Source organism: Cryptomeria japonica, chromosome 3, assembly GCF_030272615.1.
Source record: "Cryptomeria japonica chromosome 3, Sugi_1.0, whole genome shotgun sequence".
In the NCBI taxonomy this organism is placed as follows: domain Eukaryota; kingdom Viridiplantae; phylum Streptophyta; class Pinopsida; order Cupressales; family Cupressaceae; genus Cryptomeria; species Cryptomeria japonica.
In genome coordinates this window covers 632842942-632856446 of record NC_081407.1, presented here as the reverse complement: position 1 = coordinate 632856446, position 13505 = coordinate 632842942, and the positions used below count along the sequence as shown (strand labels likewise).

Sequence of the window (13505 nt, the reverse complement as noted above, 5' to 3'; positions counted from 1 at the left end):
ACTTCGTATTTAATCAATTATCTCCAGACCATTTTTTAGTGTATACACTACTTATTGATTGGAAAGTAATTCTCTCATATTAAAAATGAAAGTACCCCATTCATTGTGAAATGTTATTTTCACATGTATTAGGAATTAACAAGATTTTAATCTTAAAAATACATTCCTCAAGCATGATGGGTATGAGAAAGGGAGTGATAATCACACATAAATCTCATCTTGATATTCGTTGTGCTTATTCAATTAAATTGGTAGAGTGAAAGAGAAATGAACGGGAATTGGTATATATAGCAATGCTTCCCATGTTCTCTATTTACATCAGGACTTGTTATATAGTGGGCACCACATGCATCGAAATGCCCAAGTTTGGGTTTAAAAGGATACTAAAGGTCATCCAATGCTATTATAATTAGCCTATTTGTTGGTCTTGTTGCTCATTATTCTAGGCTTTACATGTTACTCCATGGTTTAAAAATATAAGTTTTGTTGATTGAAATACATGTCTTAGGTGTTATAGTAAAGAAGTGGTTCAGGAATTTGTTAGGATGAATGATGTCAAGATGGGATGTCATATTAGGTATCTGGGGATCATATCACAATGTATTTAGGTGGATTAAGATATCAATATGTGGTACATATTCTTTATTTTTTTAATAATAATTTATGAAAATAATTTGTACAATTATTATATTATGTATAAGTAGGGTTATTTTGGGTTTAGAGGTTTACCTTTCTATTATCTTATTAGGACAAGATCTATATAAAGGAGATAATTATTATAAGGATATCCGATGATAATAATATTAGGTTTGGGACCTCAAGAATTGTACAATTTTATCCTACCTCAAGGGAACATAAAATATTGTCGGTAAAGTACATCGTCCTTAGGTTTATCATTAGAACTTTTGAACAATACAAGTAAAGCATGTTAACATTTATTAAGAAGCAAGTTCTATGAAAGAGGGGAAGCTACACAACTATGAAATAAACTCACTAATATGGAACATAAAACATTGACTGTATGAAAGTAGGGTGTTATTTTATCAAAAGATATGAATCAATAAAACATGAAAAAAAAATCTTTGATATATACATCACTGGGTAATTGAAAAAAAAATAATAAAAATCAATGATATAATAATTATACATGATTAAAAATTAATAAATAAGATTTAAATAGATAGATATATACACAACTGAATAATTGAAAAAAAAATAATAAAAATCAATGATATAATAATTATACATGATTAAAAATTAATAAATAAGATTTAAATTGATATCAAACAATAAAAATAAAAAATGCTAAACAAGAGAATCATAGATCCAAAGCTATAGAAATAGAATGAAACTACCTACACCTCTTAATGACAAAGAGACAAAAGTATTAATTGTCATTATGTATAGTGTGGACTGCCTGTATAGAGAACGACGCTTATTATCGTGGTTCTATAGATTTTGTGTGATAAAGAAATTAAAACTAGTTTAGAAGCGAGCCAGATAGGCGAGGGATCCAACCAGTGGAGCGTTAATCTAAGTAGCTGGCTCAGAATGTGAATAGTCAGAGCGCTCATCCTTGAATTGGCCATTCACATCGGGCCCTCCCACAACTACTCCAACCAGAACGTTCGGGTTGGGCGAGCTGCTGTATATGAAACCATCGTTCCATGATATAATCTTAGGATGGGCGTAAATTGAAGACAAAGATGATCCACGGTGATGAATATGCTGTGGAAATTTTGGACCGTACCCCACCATGTATGACATTCCTAGGGGATTGTCTCCCGAGATGTAATCGACCTGAGCCCCGAAAAAGCACAGAAGTTTGAAATAATTTCAACTGAGATGTTACCAGAATATAAAGTAGAAGTATATGTTGTTTACCTGTCTTTTTGTAATGGAGCGTAGTTTGGAGGGAGTGATTATGGTATTAGCGCATATCACTACTTGCTTGGAGTTGCTCAATTATTTGGCGTAGGTGAAGAGCAAGAAGATCTTGGATGTAACATATTGCAAATTACATTGATCAGTTGGGCCGTTGAACAGAAGACCGCCTACATACATAAAGAACATGTTTTCTAGTGTATGGAAGAAACATAACGATAATTTTACTCAATACAGATAATAACTCATTGTGACCTGGTGAATATCGCGCTGAAGACGTTCCAGGCAATAGAGAACAAATAAAATTGTTAGCAAGGCCTTGATATTCACCAAGAGACGTCACTTTGTTTAGCATAACCTCCCGCCAGGAACACGAGTAAGAAGATATGAAATGAGTTCTAACGTGAAAAAAAGCCAGGAGTTTATGACTTTAAATGTGCACGGTAACATACCCGAGCCAAAAGAATTCTTGTGCCTAGATGCTTTTGGTCCCAGCTCAGTACGTTGACGTTATCGCGATAGCCCAGAGCGGGGCCATTTGATTGTATGTAGTTAAAATATTTTTGACTTCTCGTGGCTTTTGCCAGCCACGTTGCACCCACAAATTAATTTCCATTACCACAAATTAATTTCTATTACCTGCCAGGAAGTTATTGAAATTTCAATTACATTTATATATAGTTATACTTACGCGGTAGCCAGAGTAGGAGTAATAATACGGGCAGACTACAGAGGCGAGGGAGTCACTTTGAGCTCCTCTATGCTCGTCCGCCAAAGCAAACACCTGATAATTATCATGATAGTTAGGATTAATAGCAGATATTTCGGCTTAAATAAGACGTTGAGTTTTGTTTGTTTAGGTTGTTCATCTTCAATGGGTAGAGCTTACTGTGACTACAGGTGAGCCATTTAAGCATATCAAAGCTTAGAACATGCATATCAAAGTTTAGAAGATGTTTAAAAATGATTCGGAGATTTCAAGTTGAATAATATAGGTAATCATTTAAGCATGTGTTGTTTAAAATTGATTCTGAGATTTCAAATTGAATAATATAGATTTCTTGAGATGACGGCTCATCTTAAATCACACTTATAAATAAATCTTACTTTAAATTCAGATGAGCAACTAAATGGATAAAAACTTAGAATGCTGTTTACATTCAATCTACAGTAAACTGAAAAATGATTTAATCTAGTACAACACAAATTATTTTGGATTTTCTTTCCCAATAGATAATTATAAACCACTTTCAAAGTTGGATGAGGCATAACATTACCATTCATTTAAATAAAGTGACTTCATCCGCACTGCAGTTTGGAGGAGGAGCTTAGAATAAGGGCCGTCTGTTTTCTTGAAAACCATGGAAGCCGCAGCAAGTGCCGCAGCTGTTTCAGAAGCAACATCCGAGCCTGGATTCTGAGCATCTATTTTGTACACGCTGCGAAGGAGTGTCCATGTCTTCTGGCCTCTCCCAGCACTTGTGATCCATGCTGGGCTCTCCCACCTTTCAATTTCATCAAAATACAATTGTATTTAATTTAATTTTTCGAGTAATCATCTGACTCTATTAATTTAAATATTACGCACGTTTGTAGTGTTACATTAATCAAGATACCCCAACTTTTGCATGGATACCTGGACGTATAGAGTGCCTGGATAAGCGGTGGTTTTGAGCAAGTAATCTGTATCCCAACGAATGGCTTCCTTGGCATGCTGGAGTTCATTTCCCATCTTTCCGCCAATCTCCAAGACGCTCCATGATAACATGGTGGTGGTAAATGCCATTGGGAAGCTGAATTTCACATTATCTCCTGCGTCATAATATCCTCCTTTCATGTCCACCTGAAACCAAAAAGAAATCTTAGAATATTTATGTTAGAGTGTGTGTTTGTAGTGTTTGAATGTAAATGTACACGCAGAATAAGTTGATGTTTGATGTATGCTCTTAGCTTAAATATTTTTGCATTTGTCCTCCAACATTATAGTTTTAATGATCTTAGAACATTACAAATGTAATGTTTGATATAAATAATATATTTTAAGTTTTCACTTGTTTAATTAGTATATCTGAAATTATATTAATAAATGGGTTTTATTCAAGAAATTAATGTAATTTTATATGAACATTCTCATCAGAATTTAGAATATGCTGTTTAAATCAAAATATCAAAAAATTAAATATTTATGAATATGGTAAGCAGCTTCCTCAGAAAGATCAAAATCTTGCATGGTGTTTCAACATTTTAAATGTGAGATTTGAATAAACAACATAAATTTTGATTTATTTAGATAATTCATCTACAACCACATTACTAAAAAGATTTTACTAAGAAACTAATACAACTTTAAATGAATCACTTAAATAAATCAAAATTTAAAATAGAATGTTTAGATTAAAAAATAAAAAAAATTGTAATATTTAAGCTAATTGAATAACTACGACATATGTAAATGATAAGCAGCTCCGTCAGAAAGGCCAGAATCCCTTCTCCATTTCATCCTCTGATTGAAGAGAAGCTTGCCGGATCTCTGCCCTTCAAAGAAAAAAATGGATTTCGTAAGAGCATCTCTATAGTTATGACCAGCCTCTGCTCTGGCCAAATACTAAAGCTATCTTCCCACTCATCCTGATAGCCTACCACAAACTCCCACTCAATTTCTTACAGCTATGCGATGCACCTTACTCTCTTTATATAGATGTTTAAGATGTTAAAACAGGTTTAAGATTATTGACTGTTACTGAACTTAATTCAGCACTGTTATCAATGGTAGTTACGCAACTTACCCATTAAATGTACAATAATAGATAAAGCATTTTATTAAGGAACACTTCATTGCAACTTCGGACATTCTTCTCCATAACTAAATGCGTACGCAACATATGCTATGGCTGCGAATCTCAGACTTCACGCTTCCCAATTAATGTTGTGGATAACCATCAACCACATCATTATTTTATTCTTTGATATATGAGCTTGAAGTACAGTGGAGTATAATTTGTCTACTTGAGCGAGTAACATGAACTGAAAGATTAAGATCGTATTCACATTATGATCTGCACATGAAACCCGCAATGCTTTCAAAATTAATCACACTTTGACCTTGTATTTTATTTGCACTCAAGGAAATCAAGGAAAACAAGTATATGAATTAAGGCGGTCTTCGAAATCAAAGATAAAGTATATAGCATATGAGGATTTAATATCAAATTACGTTACTTGACGTTTAAATAACGTTTAAATAAGGGAAATGAAGAATAGAATACTATGAGGTTTACTAGAAGAGTTAAAATAAACATATTTATAATCTTGTTTATTTTTAAATGTAAGATTAGTTTAATCATATGGCTTGGTTTCAGATAAGATGCTTCTTACATGTTTGAGTCTTAATAATTTGGTTTTGTTTGTTATCAATGTTTCTTTTTCTATTGTACTTGTATCTTCTATATCTAATGTTAAATATGAAGTTGTGTTGATAAGCATTGCGAGGCTTGTTGTATGGTAGAGGGGATACATGCACTTATTTGATAATAGCCAAATCTAGTAAGAGTTCTGAATAAGATGTGTTGACATCTCAAACAATCAATACAATGTCAAGGATGCTAACATAATGCTATAAAATGTGCTTAAGATTTTCTATGTGTAGATGTGATTGCAATGATCTTTTTATTTATTCATACTTTTGTTAATAATAAGCAATGAACTAGATGTTATTATGTCGTTTTTCTAATGGAAGCATGTAAGAATATTTGGAAGGTCATAATGCACCTCCCTACCTTCTCCTTCACTCATTGGTGTCATTGTGTGCTCAATATATAGAATTATTTGTTCGACTTGGTGTTGTTTTTTCACTATTTCTAGGCTTTGTGTTTGTTAAGGGTTGTTTTTGGCTTCTTTAGGGTGTTTGGCATGTCTTACGGATCCTATTACTACTTGAAATTGCTTAGTTGTATGCGCACCAACACCTTGTATAGACTACATCGCCCTATCTTGACCCTAGCACTAGGTGAGGACACCAATACTAGTAGAGGACACTAGTGGTTGACTAGGACTTAAGCACCAAACTTGGACTACACCATGTGGGTGCTACTGTGCTATTAGGCTTCGGTGTCCCATTTGAGTGATATTGTCTTGTTTGGCTACCCTTTGTCGTCAAACTACCCATTTTTATCATTTCATCATTGGTAAGCCTTTATCGACCATTTCTTAGGGTGACCTTGTTATGAATTTTTTACCTCTTTGTCTCTAGAGCCTTCCCAATATGTCATTATTTTTGCATGTGTCTTGCATCAATAATTTTAGCATCTCCTTGCCTTGGGAAGTGAGTAGTGATTTGTCATCGTTCTGTTTGATTTAGAGTTCCTTGTTAGGAAATCACTTGTGTAGGTTAGCCTTGGTTTGTGATCATCCTTGGCTACTATTCAGTGGATTGAAGTGATTGTATTCTTGTCCTACTCCCTATTTTGAAAATAATAGAGTTGTATTCTATTTGAGCAACATTGACTTCTCAGAATCTATACATTGGTGTTGGTATTTGAGTGTGTTGTTAATTATTGTTAAACCTAGTTTGACGTGGATTGGAGGTTATTTCCTTATCCCATCGGTGTGTATGGATTGTGAGAGAAAATGATTATGGGATTAGTATCCTATTGTCATCGAGCAAGCGCTCTCTCTCTCTCTCTCTCTCTCTCTCTCTCTCTCTCTCTCTCTCTCTCTCTCTCTCTCACATGTTTATCATGGTGAGTTGTCTCATGACTTCTTAGCCTTTCACTAGCGCCTGCTTGCTTATGCAGTGTGGAGATCATCCTTGTTGTCTTTGCCACTATTTCATAGTGTTATTTGCAATATTTGTGTGTGCTTCATTATGCAATTTTGTAATGTTGTTTAATATCTTTGGTATTATGGTTGTTGTGTTTCAATTTTGATCATGTCACTATGTGAATACAATCTTCTTTTCATTATCTGTATAGCTCCTTTTTCTTATTATTTAATGGATTTTTTTTTTAAATAATCCGTTGTTTTGAAATAACGTCTACAATAATCATTTTATATTTCTAAGTTTGGGATTTGGGTTCCTTTTGCCATTCCTTGTGGTATTTTTAGGAATAGGTTGAAGTTTCTTTGTCTCAACCTCTATGCATGCTATAGCATTTTTTCTTTCAACTATTCATTCTAATTTTTTTTCTTACACCAATAAAAAAATTAAAATCTTCTCTAATTCACTATTAAAAATATGTACCACCATCCACTATTTTCATAGGAAAGAAAGATAGAAAGAAAAATTGTTTTATAGTCCATGATGCTAGGGACTCTTTGTAGTACCCCTCCATGTTTTGATTCAAATACTTATTACTTTGACTTGTTAGACTATGTTTGACTCACTATATATGGTTCATTTCACTAATTTGTGTGTGTGGATACATTCATGTGATACATGTTATTGGACTATTTTATGATGTTTATATGTTTCAAGAAATGATTACTGTTATACTTTATTTGACATGGACGTATTGGTATTAATGATGGTATACTTATGACTTGGATTTTATATTGGTAACTTATAGTGATGCTTTATGAGATGTGAATCTATGATCAGATGTTATTATTTGGATTTGATGATTGATGATTGATGATATTGATGCTTATGGATTTTATGTGTAGAATAGATCATTATTGCATTGTTTCCTTGGGGATTAGGGTGAAAAGAGTGATTTTGTATTACTCATTCGTGATCTCCATATGATGTATATATGTGTGTGTGTGTGTGTACACACACACACACACACACACACACACACACACACACACACACACACACACACACATATATATATATATATATATATATAAATATATATATATATATGTATATGTATATGTATATGTATATGTATATGTATATGTATATGTATATGCATATGCATATACATATATATATATATGTATATGTATATGTATATGTATATGTATATACATATATATATATATGCATATATATATATGTATATATATGCATATATATATATATATATATATATGTATATATATATATATATATACATATACATATACATATACATGTATGTATATGTATATGTATATGTATATGCATATGCATATATAGCTATATATATGTATATGTATATACACATATACATATACATATATATACATATACATATACATATACATATACATAGATATGTGTGTGTATATACATATACATATATATAGATATATATGTATGTATGTATGTATGCAAAATGTTTTGTGCAGGTTTCAGGTACCAGGCATTGACTCCAAATGGTCCTACAAGTCCGAGCATGCCTTCATATCCCAATGGTGGTACAAGAGATAGTCCAAGCCCCAAAAAATGTCTAACCCTAGCCATTGTCCTAACATGGGGACAATTATCTAGTCTTTATTTTTATCTCGTTAGATTTTTCATGTAGAAAATATTTAACCACCTTGTTGTTGATGGTAAGTCTTGTACTGATATTGACATTATTTTATGATTTAGTTGAGTGTGAGGGAAAAAACAAAGCCCATGCCATTGCCTCTTGCTTGTCCCTGTGCTAAAATGATGAAATCTTCAAAATTTCTAGAGCTTTGAGTTTGCACCCGTTGAAATCACAAAATCTTCTCAGAATGCATCAATCTTTGAATTTGCAACTGCCAAAATTACAAAATCTTCGCAAGAATTCACCAAAAGTTTTGAATTCTAGAAGCAATTTTCTAACTTTTCACCCAAATAGAGATTCAGTACCTAAACACATCCAAAAACTAACATTGCATCTCTGTTTTCACCCAGAAAGCCCGACTTTGATGAGAGAAACCTAAAAATGCCAAATTCGACTTAAAATCTTCCAACAATTACAAATAAATTTTCTAGATCCCTTGGTCAACAAACCACGCTTTGATTAAAAAATCTATCTTGCAGATAAAACAAATCACTATAAACTTTTGATTTAAATAAGAAAGAAAAATCAAATATCATATGAATCCAAAGATCATGAAAAATACATGAACAAGTGATTCTTCTTCAAACTTTGCACTATTTAAACACAAAGTTCTAATATATTCAGAAAAAGGAAGTGTGGCTTAATGGTTGGAGATTCATTTTTAAAGAGTAATTTTAATAAAAAGATTGGACAAAGTTGATAAATAGCTATTTCAATCAAATTGATTTTTATGAAAAATAACATTCAAATTTGGAATGGATCTTGTTGATTTTAATTATAGTTCTGAAATTTTTTATGTAACTTAGCTTATTTGAAGTAAATATGCTTTAGGTTATCTTAATTGTAATTTAACATTATGTAAATGATATATTAATATATCTTTAATGTTTTATGTGTCTTAAAATTCAAGATTTATAATGAAAGAATATTAAGACACGTGTATAGGTTTCAAATTTACAATAATTTAAATTAAAAAAATTTACTCAAATAATTAATTTATGTTATTTTAATTTACTTATAATATCTTAACTTTCTTATTGTTAGTAATCTTATGAATGATCTATATACAAAAATTGGAAGATATCTTTTGATAAACATATATTTCATTTTAATATTATTTTGAAAATAAAAGACTTTTCATTTGTTATTTCTCATTTGATATTTGTCATTTTGCCTTTAAAATTTTTTCCCTAAATTTATTTATAAAATTATTATCTCTAAAAAATTGAAGGTATAAGCTCTCTAGAATGCAAGAGGCATTTAAGGATAACTCCAAGACTATTTGAAGAGCATGCCAAAGTTAATTAATATTTTAAAAATGTCAAAAACCCTACAATGGTTAGTTGTATGTTGTTGGTATATGCAATCAAGTGATCTCAAGGTCAGATTAACTTGGCCATCAATACAAGATACTGCTATCGAAATACTATATCCAAGACTATTTGAAGAGCATGTCAATTTTAATTAATATTTTGAAAATATCAAAAACCATGCAATGATTAGTTTTATGTTATTGGTATGTGTAATTAAGTGATCTCAAGGTCATATAAACTTGTAGTTCACTCATTCTTCAATTCATATCCTTTAATATATCACTTAACACATATTTTACTATTGACATAACCATTACACTTCCTTTTGGTGCAAGTGCTAGTATTTGCTTATATCCAAATCCAATCTTAGTGAAATAAACCAAATCGAAAGAAACCCAAACCTCTAAAAACAAATAATAACTGTGTAGAAGACTATTTCTTTTATGTTCTCTCCTTGCTGCATTATTTACTCGCTATTCTGAATGAGACAACGTTAAATCAATGGTTGCACTCTAAAAACATAACAACCAATGTTTTCTATATTGCAACTTCAATATTTAACATATTTTAAAAATTGAAGTGATGTAATTATAAATTCACAAATCTAACAGGTTTGAACAACCCATAAATTGCATGTTACACAAAAGGAAGCAACGAAAATCTAGAAGAACACCACCACTAGAGAGCTTGTACAATTCTTTGTGGGAATTAAATGTTTGATGACATAATGCTAAAGAATATCTTGATGTGCGTTACCCAAATACAACTAATATGCAATACGATGATCAACAATTATTTCATTCATATATAGCCATTATCAAAGTTTAGAACAATAAAATGTAGATTTCCTATGGGACATGATACTATTCACATTTTCTCCCTGGCTGGTTTATGGCTAGCTAGTAATAGCAATAGGAAAACACGATAGATGTTACCTACCTGCTACAATGTAAACACTATTTCAATGAAAGTCTCTGATCTATATTGTATGTGCATTACAAATCCTCCATAGGTGTTGCAATGCACTGCCTACAAATAAATTATATATAGATACCAACCAATAAGAAAAGTAACAACAATTATGGAAAATATTTAGATGCTCTCCATTTATCCCACCCAGCATCCAAGCAACGCCCACCTGCATACACATGCCCTATAATTGAGGGTTGAAACCTTACAAATATGCGACATTCCCCACCTCATCTATACTCATGTTTACTGTGTTTGCCAAGGATTTAAGTGGGAAAACATAAGAAATGGTTTAAATTTTCACTTTGCTAACTTTTGATTCGATACAAGACAATTTAGAAATAGAAAAACACAAAAATATGGGTTTAATATTAGCAACCAATCAGAAAACAAAAAGAAAATCTACATAAAAATAATTTTAATAAAGAAACAACTGTAGGCCATAGCATATGCAAATTTTCACGATTTCAGAGAAATACGGTAATGGCTAATAGTAGGACAAAAACATAAGTCTTTGTCCTACAAGGCATATCTATCAAACCACATTTTAAGCAAGCAATCACAATTTCTTCCATATTTCTTTTTATCTTCCTTAAATTAATTAAAATTAAAAACCTATAATATAAGTTTTTTACATTCAGTTATATTTTTTGATTTAATATATTTAATAAAATAGAGTTGTAATCATTGTTTTCTTTTTAATAAAATATATAATTATTAAAATATTAGTAATAAACTATAATATTGAACATTATTTATTATTATAACCCAAATATATTTATTTTCTATATCTTTATTTTTTTTATTTCTTCATCTCTCTTTATTGTCTTTGATCTGAATTATGGATTCAGATGACAACACCTGGGTGAGAACCTGCAGTATTGTGAATTTTGTTATATGAACAGGAGAGCTTAGAATTGAAGCAAACCAAAAAAGTATTGTATTCAATTCTAAAATCCAACATATAGTAGTCCAAGAGATTCCAAGGGTCACCAACAACTCCTTGAGAATCGAAAAACCAACAGTCATATCAGGTTTATTTACATAATAAAATCTAAAACTATGTAATTTTTCAAAAACCTATATAAAATTTGTCCTAACTTTAACTAGCCATAACTTTCTACACAAGACTCGAAATTGTGAGCTGTCTCCATCTTTTGATCTCTATTTGTCTTCATCCCTCTCCCTCTCTCCCTCTATATATTTATCTCTCTCATTCCATCTATCTTTCCAAATTTACATCTACATATCCCTCCTTTCTATCTTTATTCCTCCCTCTTTCTATCCCTATCTCTTCATATCCATATCTCTTCCTCTCTCCCCATCACTTGTTCTTTCCACATCTCTCTACTTATCCTGTCTCCTCTCTCTATTTATCTTCCTCCTCCCTCCCTCTCTATATATCACTCTCTCCATCTCTCTGCCACTCGTGTACACACATGCACTCCTTGTTTGTCTCTATCTATCTCTAATCTCTCTTCCTCTCTTTTATATCTCCATATTGCTTATCTATATCAACTTATTTATCTTTGACTTTTTCCCCATTTTTGAATTTGCCCATCTCTCCATCCCCTAATTAACTCCTTTCTATCTCTTTGTATTCAAGTATCTTTCTCTACCTATATCTCCCTATCTCTATATATTTCTCCTTATCTCTCCAACCATTCTCTCTATATATATTACCCCTCTCTCTCTCTCTCTCTCTCTCTCTCTCCTCTCTCTCTCTCTCTCTCTCTCTCTCTCTCTCTCTCTCTCTCTCTCTCTCTCTCTCTCTCTCTCTCTCTCTCTCTCTCTCTCTCTCTCTCTCTCTCTCTCTCTCTCTCTCTCTCTCTCTCTCTCTATGTATGTATTTATCTCTTCCATCTCTCTCTATACCTCTCTTCTCTCTTTATCTCTCCCTCTACTTCTCTATCTACTTCTCTATGTACCTCTCTCTCTCTCTCTCTCTCTATGTATTTATCTCTTCCATCTCTCTCTATACCTCTTTTCTCTCTTTATCTCTCCCTCTACTTCTCTATCTACTTCTCTATGTACCTCTCTCTCTCTCTCTCTCTCTCTCTCTCTCTCTCTCTCTCTCTCGCGCGCACACACACACACACACACACACACACACACACATTCCCTTTATATATCCCTCTCTTTCTATCACAAACATAGCATGATCCTCTTGGTAATGAAATCTGATTCTCTTTCTAATTTAGAAGTTTTTATATTTAACATGTTTACATCCCTATTAGTTGATGTTTAGTTGATTCAAAGCTAGTAATTCTCCACTAAGACCTTTTTGCATAAACAACATCATTTTATAAATGAAAAATTAATTGACCTCATTACTACACAAATGAATGCGCACAAAAAAAAAACCAAATTTTTCCCTAATTGACCTTCCACACCTTTTCAGCGTACTCATTGCACACCAAGGTGCAATTGCTAGTTTAAAGTTTTAATTGAAATTGAATATTAGTGGGATTTGGTTTCATGGTTTTTTAAATGAATCTATTATTTGTATTCAATTCTTTATTCGTAATTTGAAAAGATTAGAATATGCCTAAATCTAGTGTGGTGTTTGATTATTTCAAATGATTAGTGTTGCTTAATGTTTGATTGGAAACCGTGTATGAATCTCTATGTCATATTTTTTGGGTTTGTCATAGTTTGCAATTTTTGGTTCAATTTGGTTTCCTAGTTAGCTCAAAAGGCTATAGGGTAACTGTGTATCCTGTCAATTTTAAATTTATGTGTTTGATTGGTCTTATTTTGGTTGGATCGGTGTTAATATTCCCTTTCTTGATTTGTCTTGTGAAAGGATCATTGATTTTGAGGTTATAATTCAATTTCAGGACTTGACCTTATTATTGGTCTTTGTTTAGAAGTCCTA

The 13505-nt window shown here is 31.9% G+C and overlaps 1 pseudogene; it reads right to left on the bottom strand.

The window, feature by feature from the left end:
• Window positions 1–1533: 1533 nt before the first annotated feature.
• LOC131072056 (endoglucanase 1-like) lies at window positions 1534–4459 on the bottom strand (annotated as a pseudogene).
• Window positions 4460–13505: the final 9046 nt, after the last annotated feature.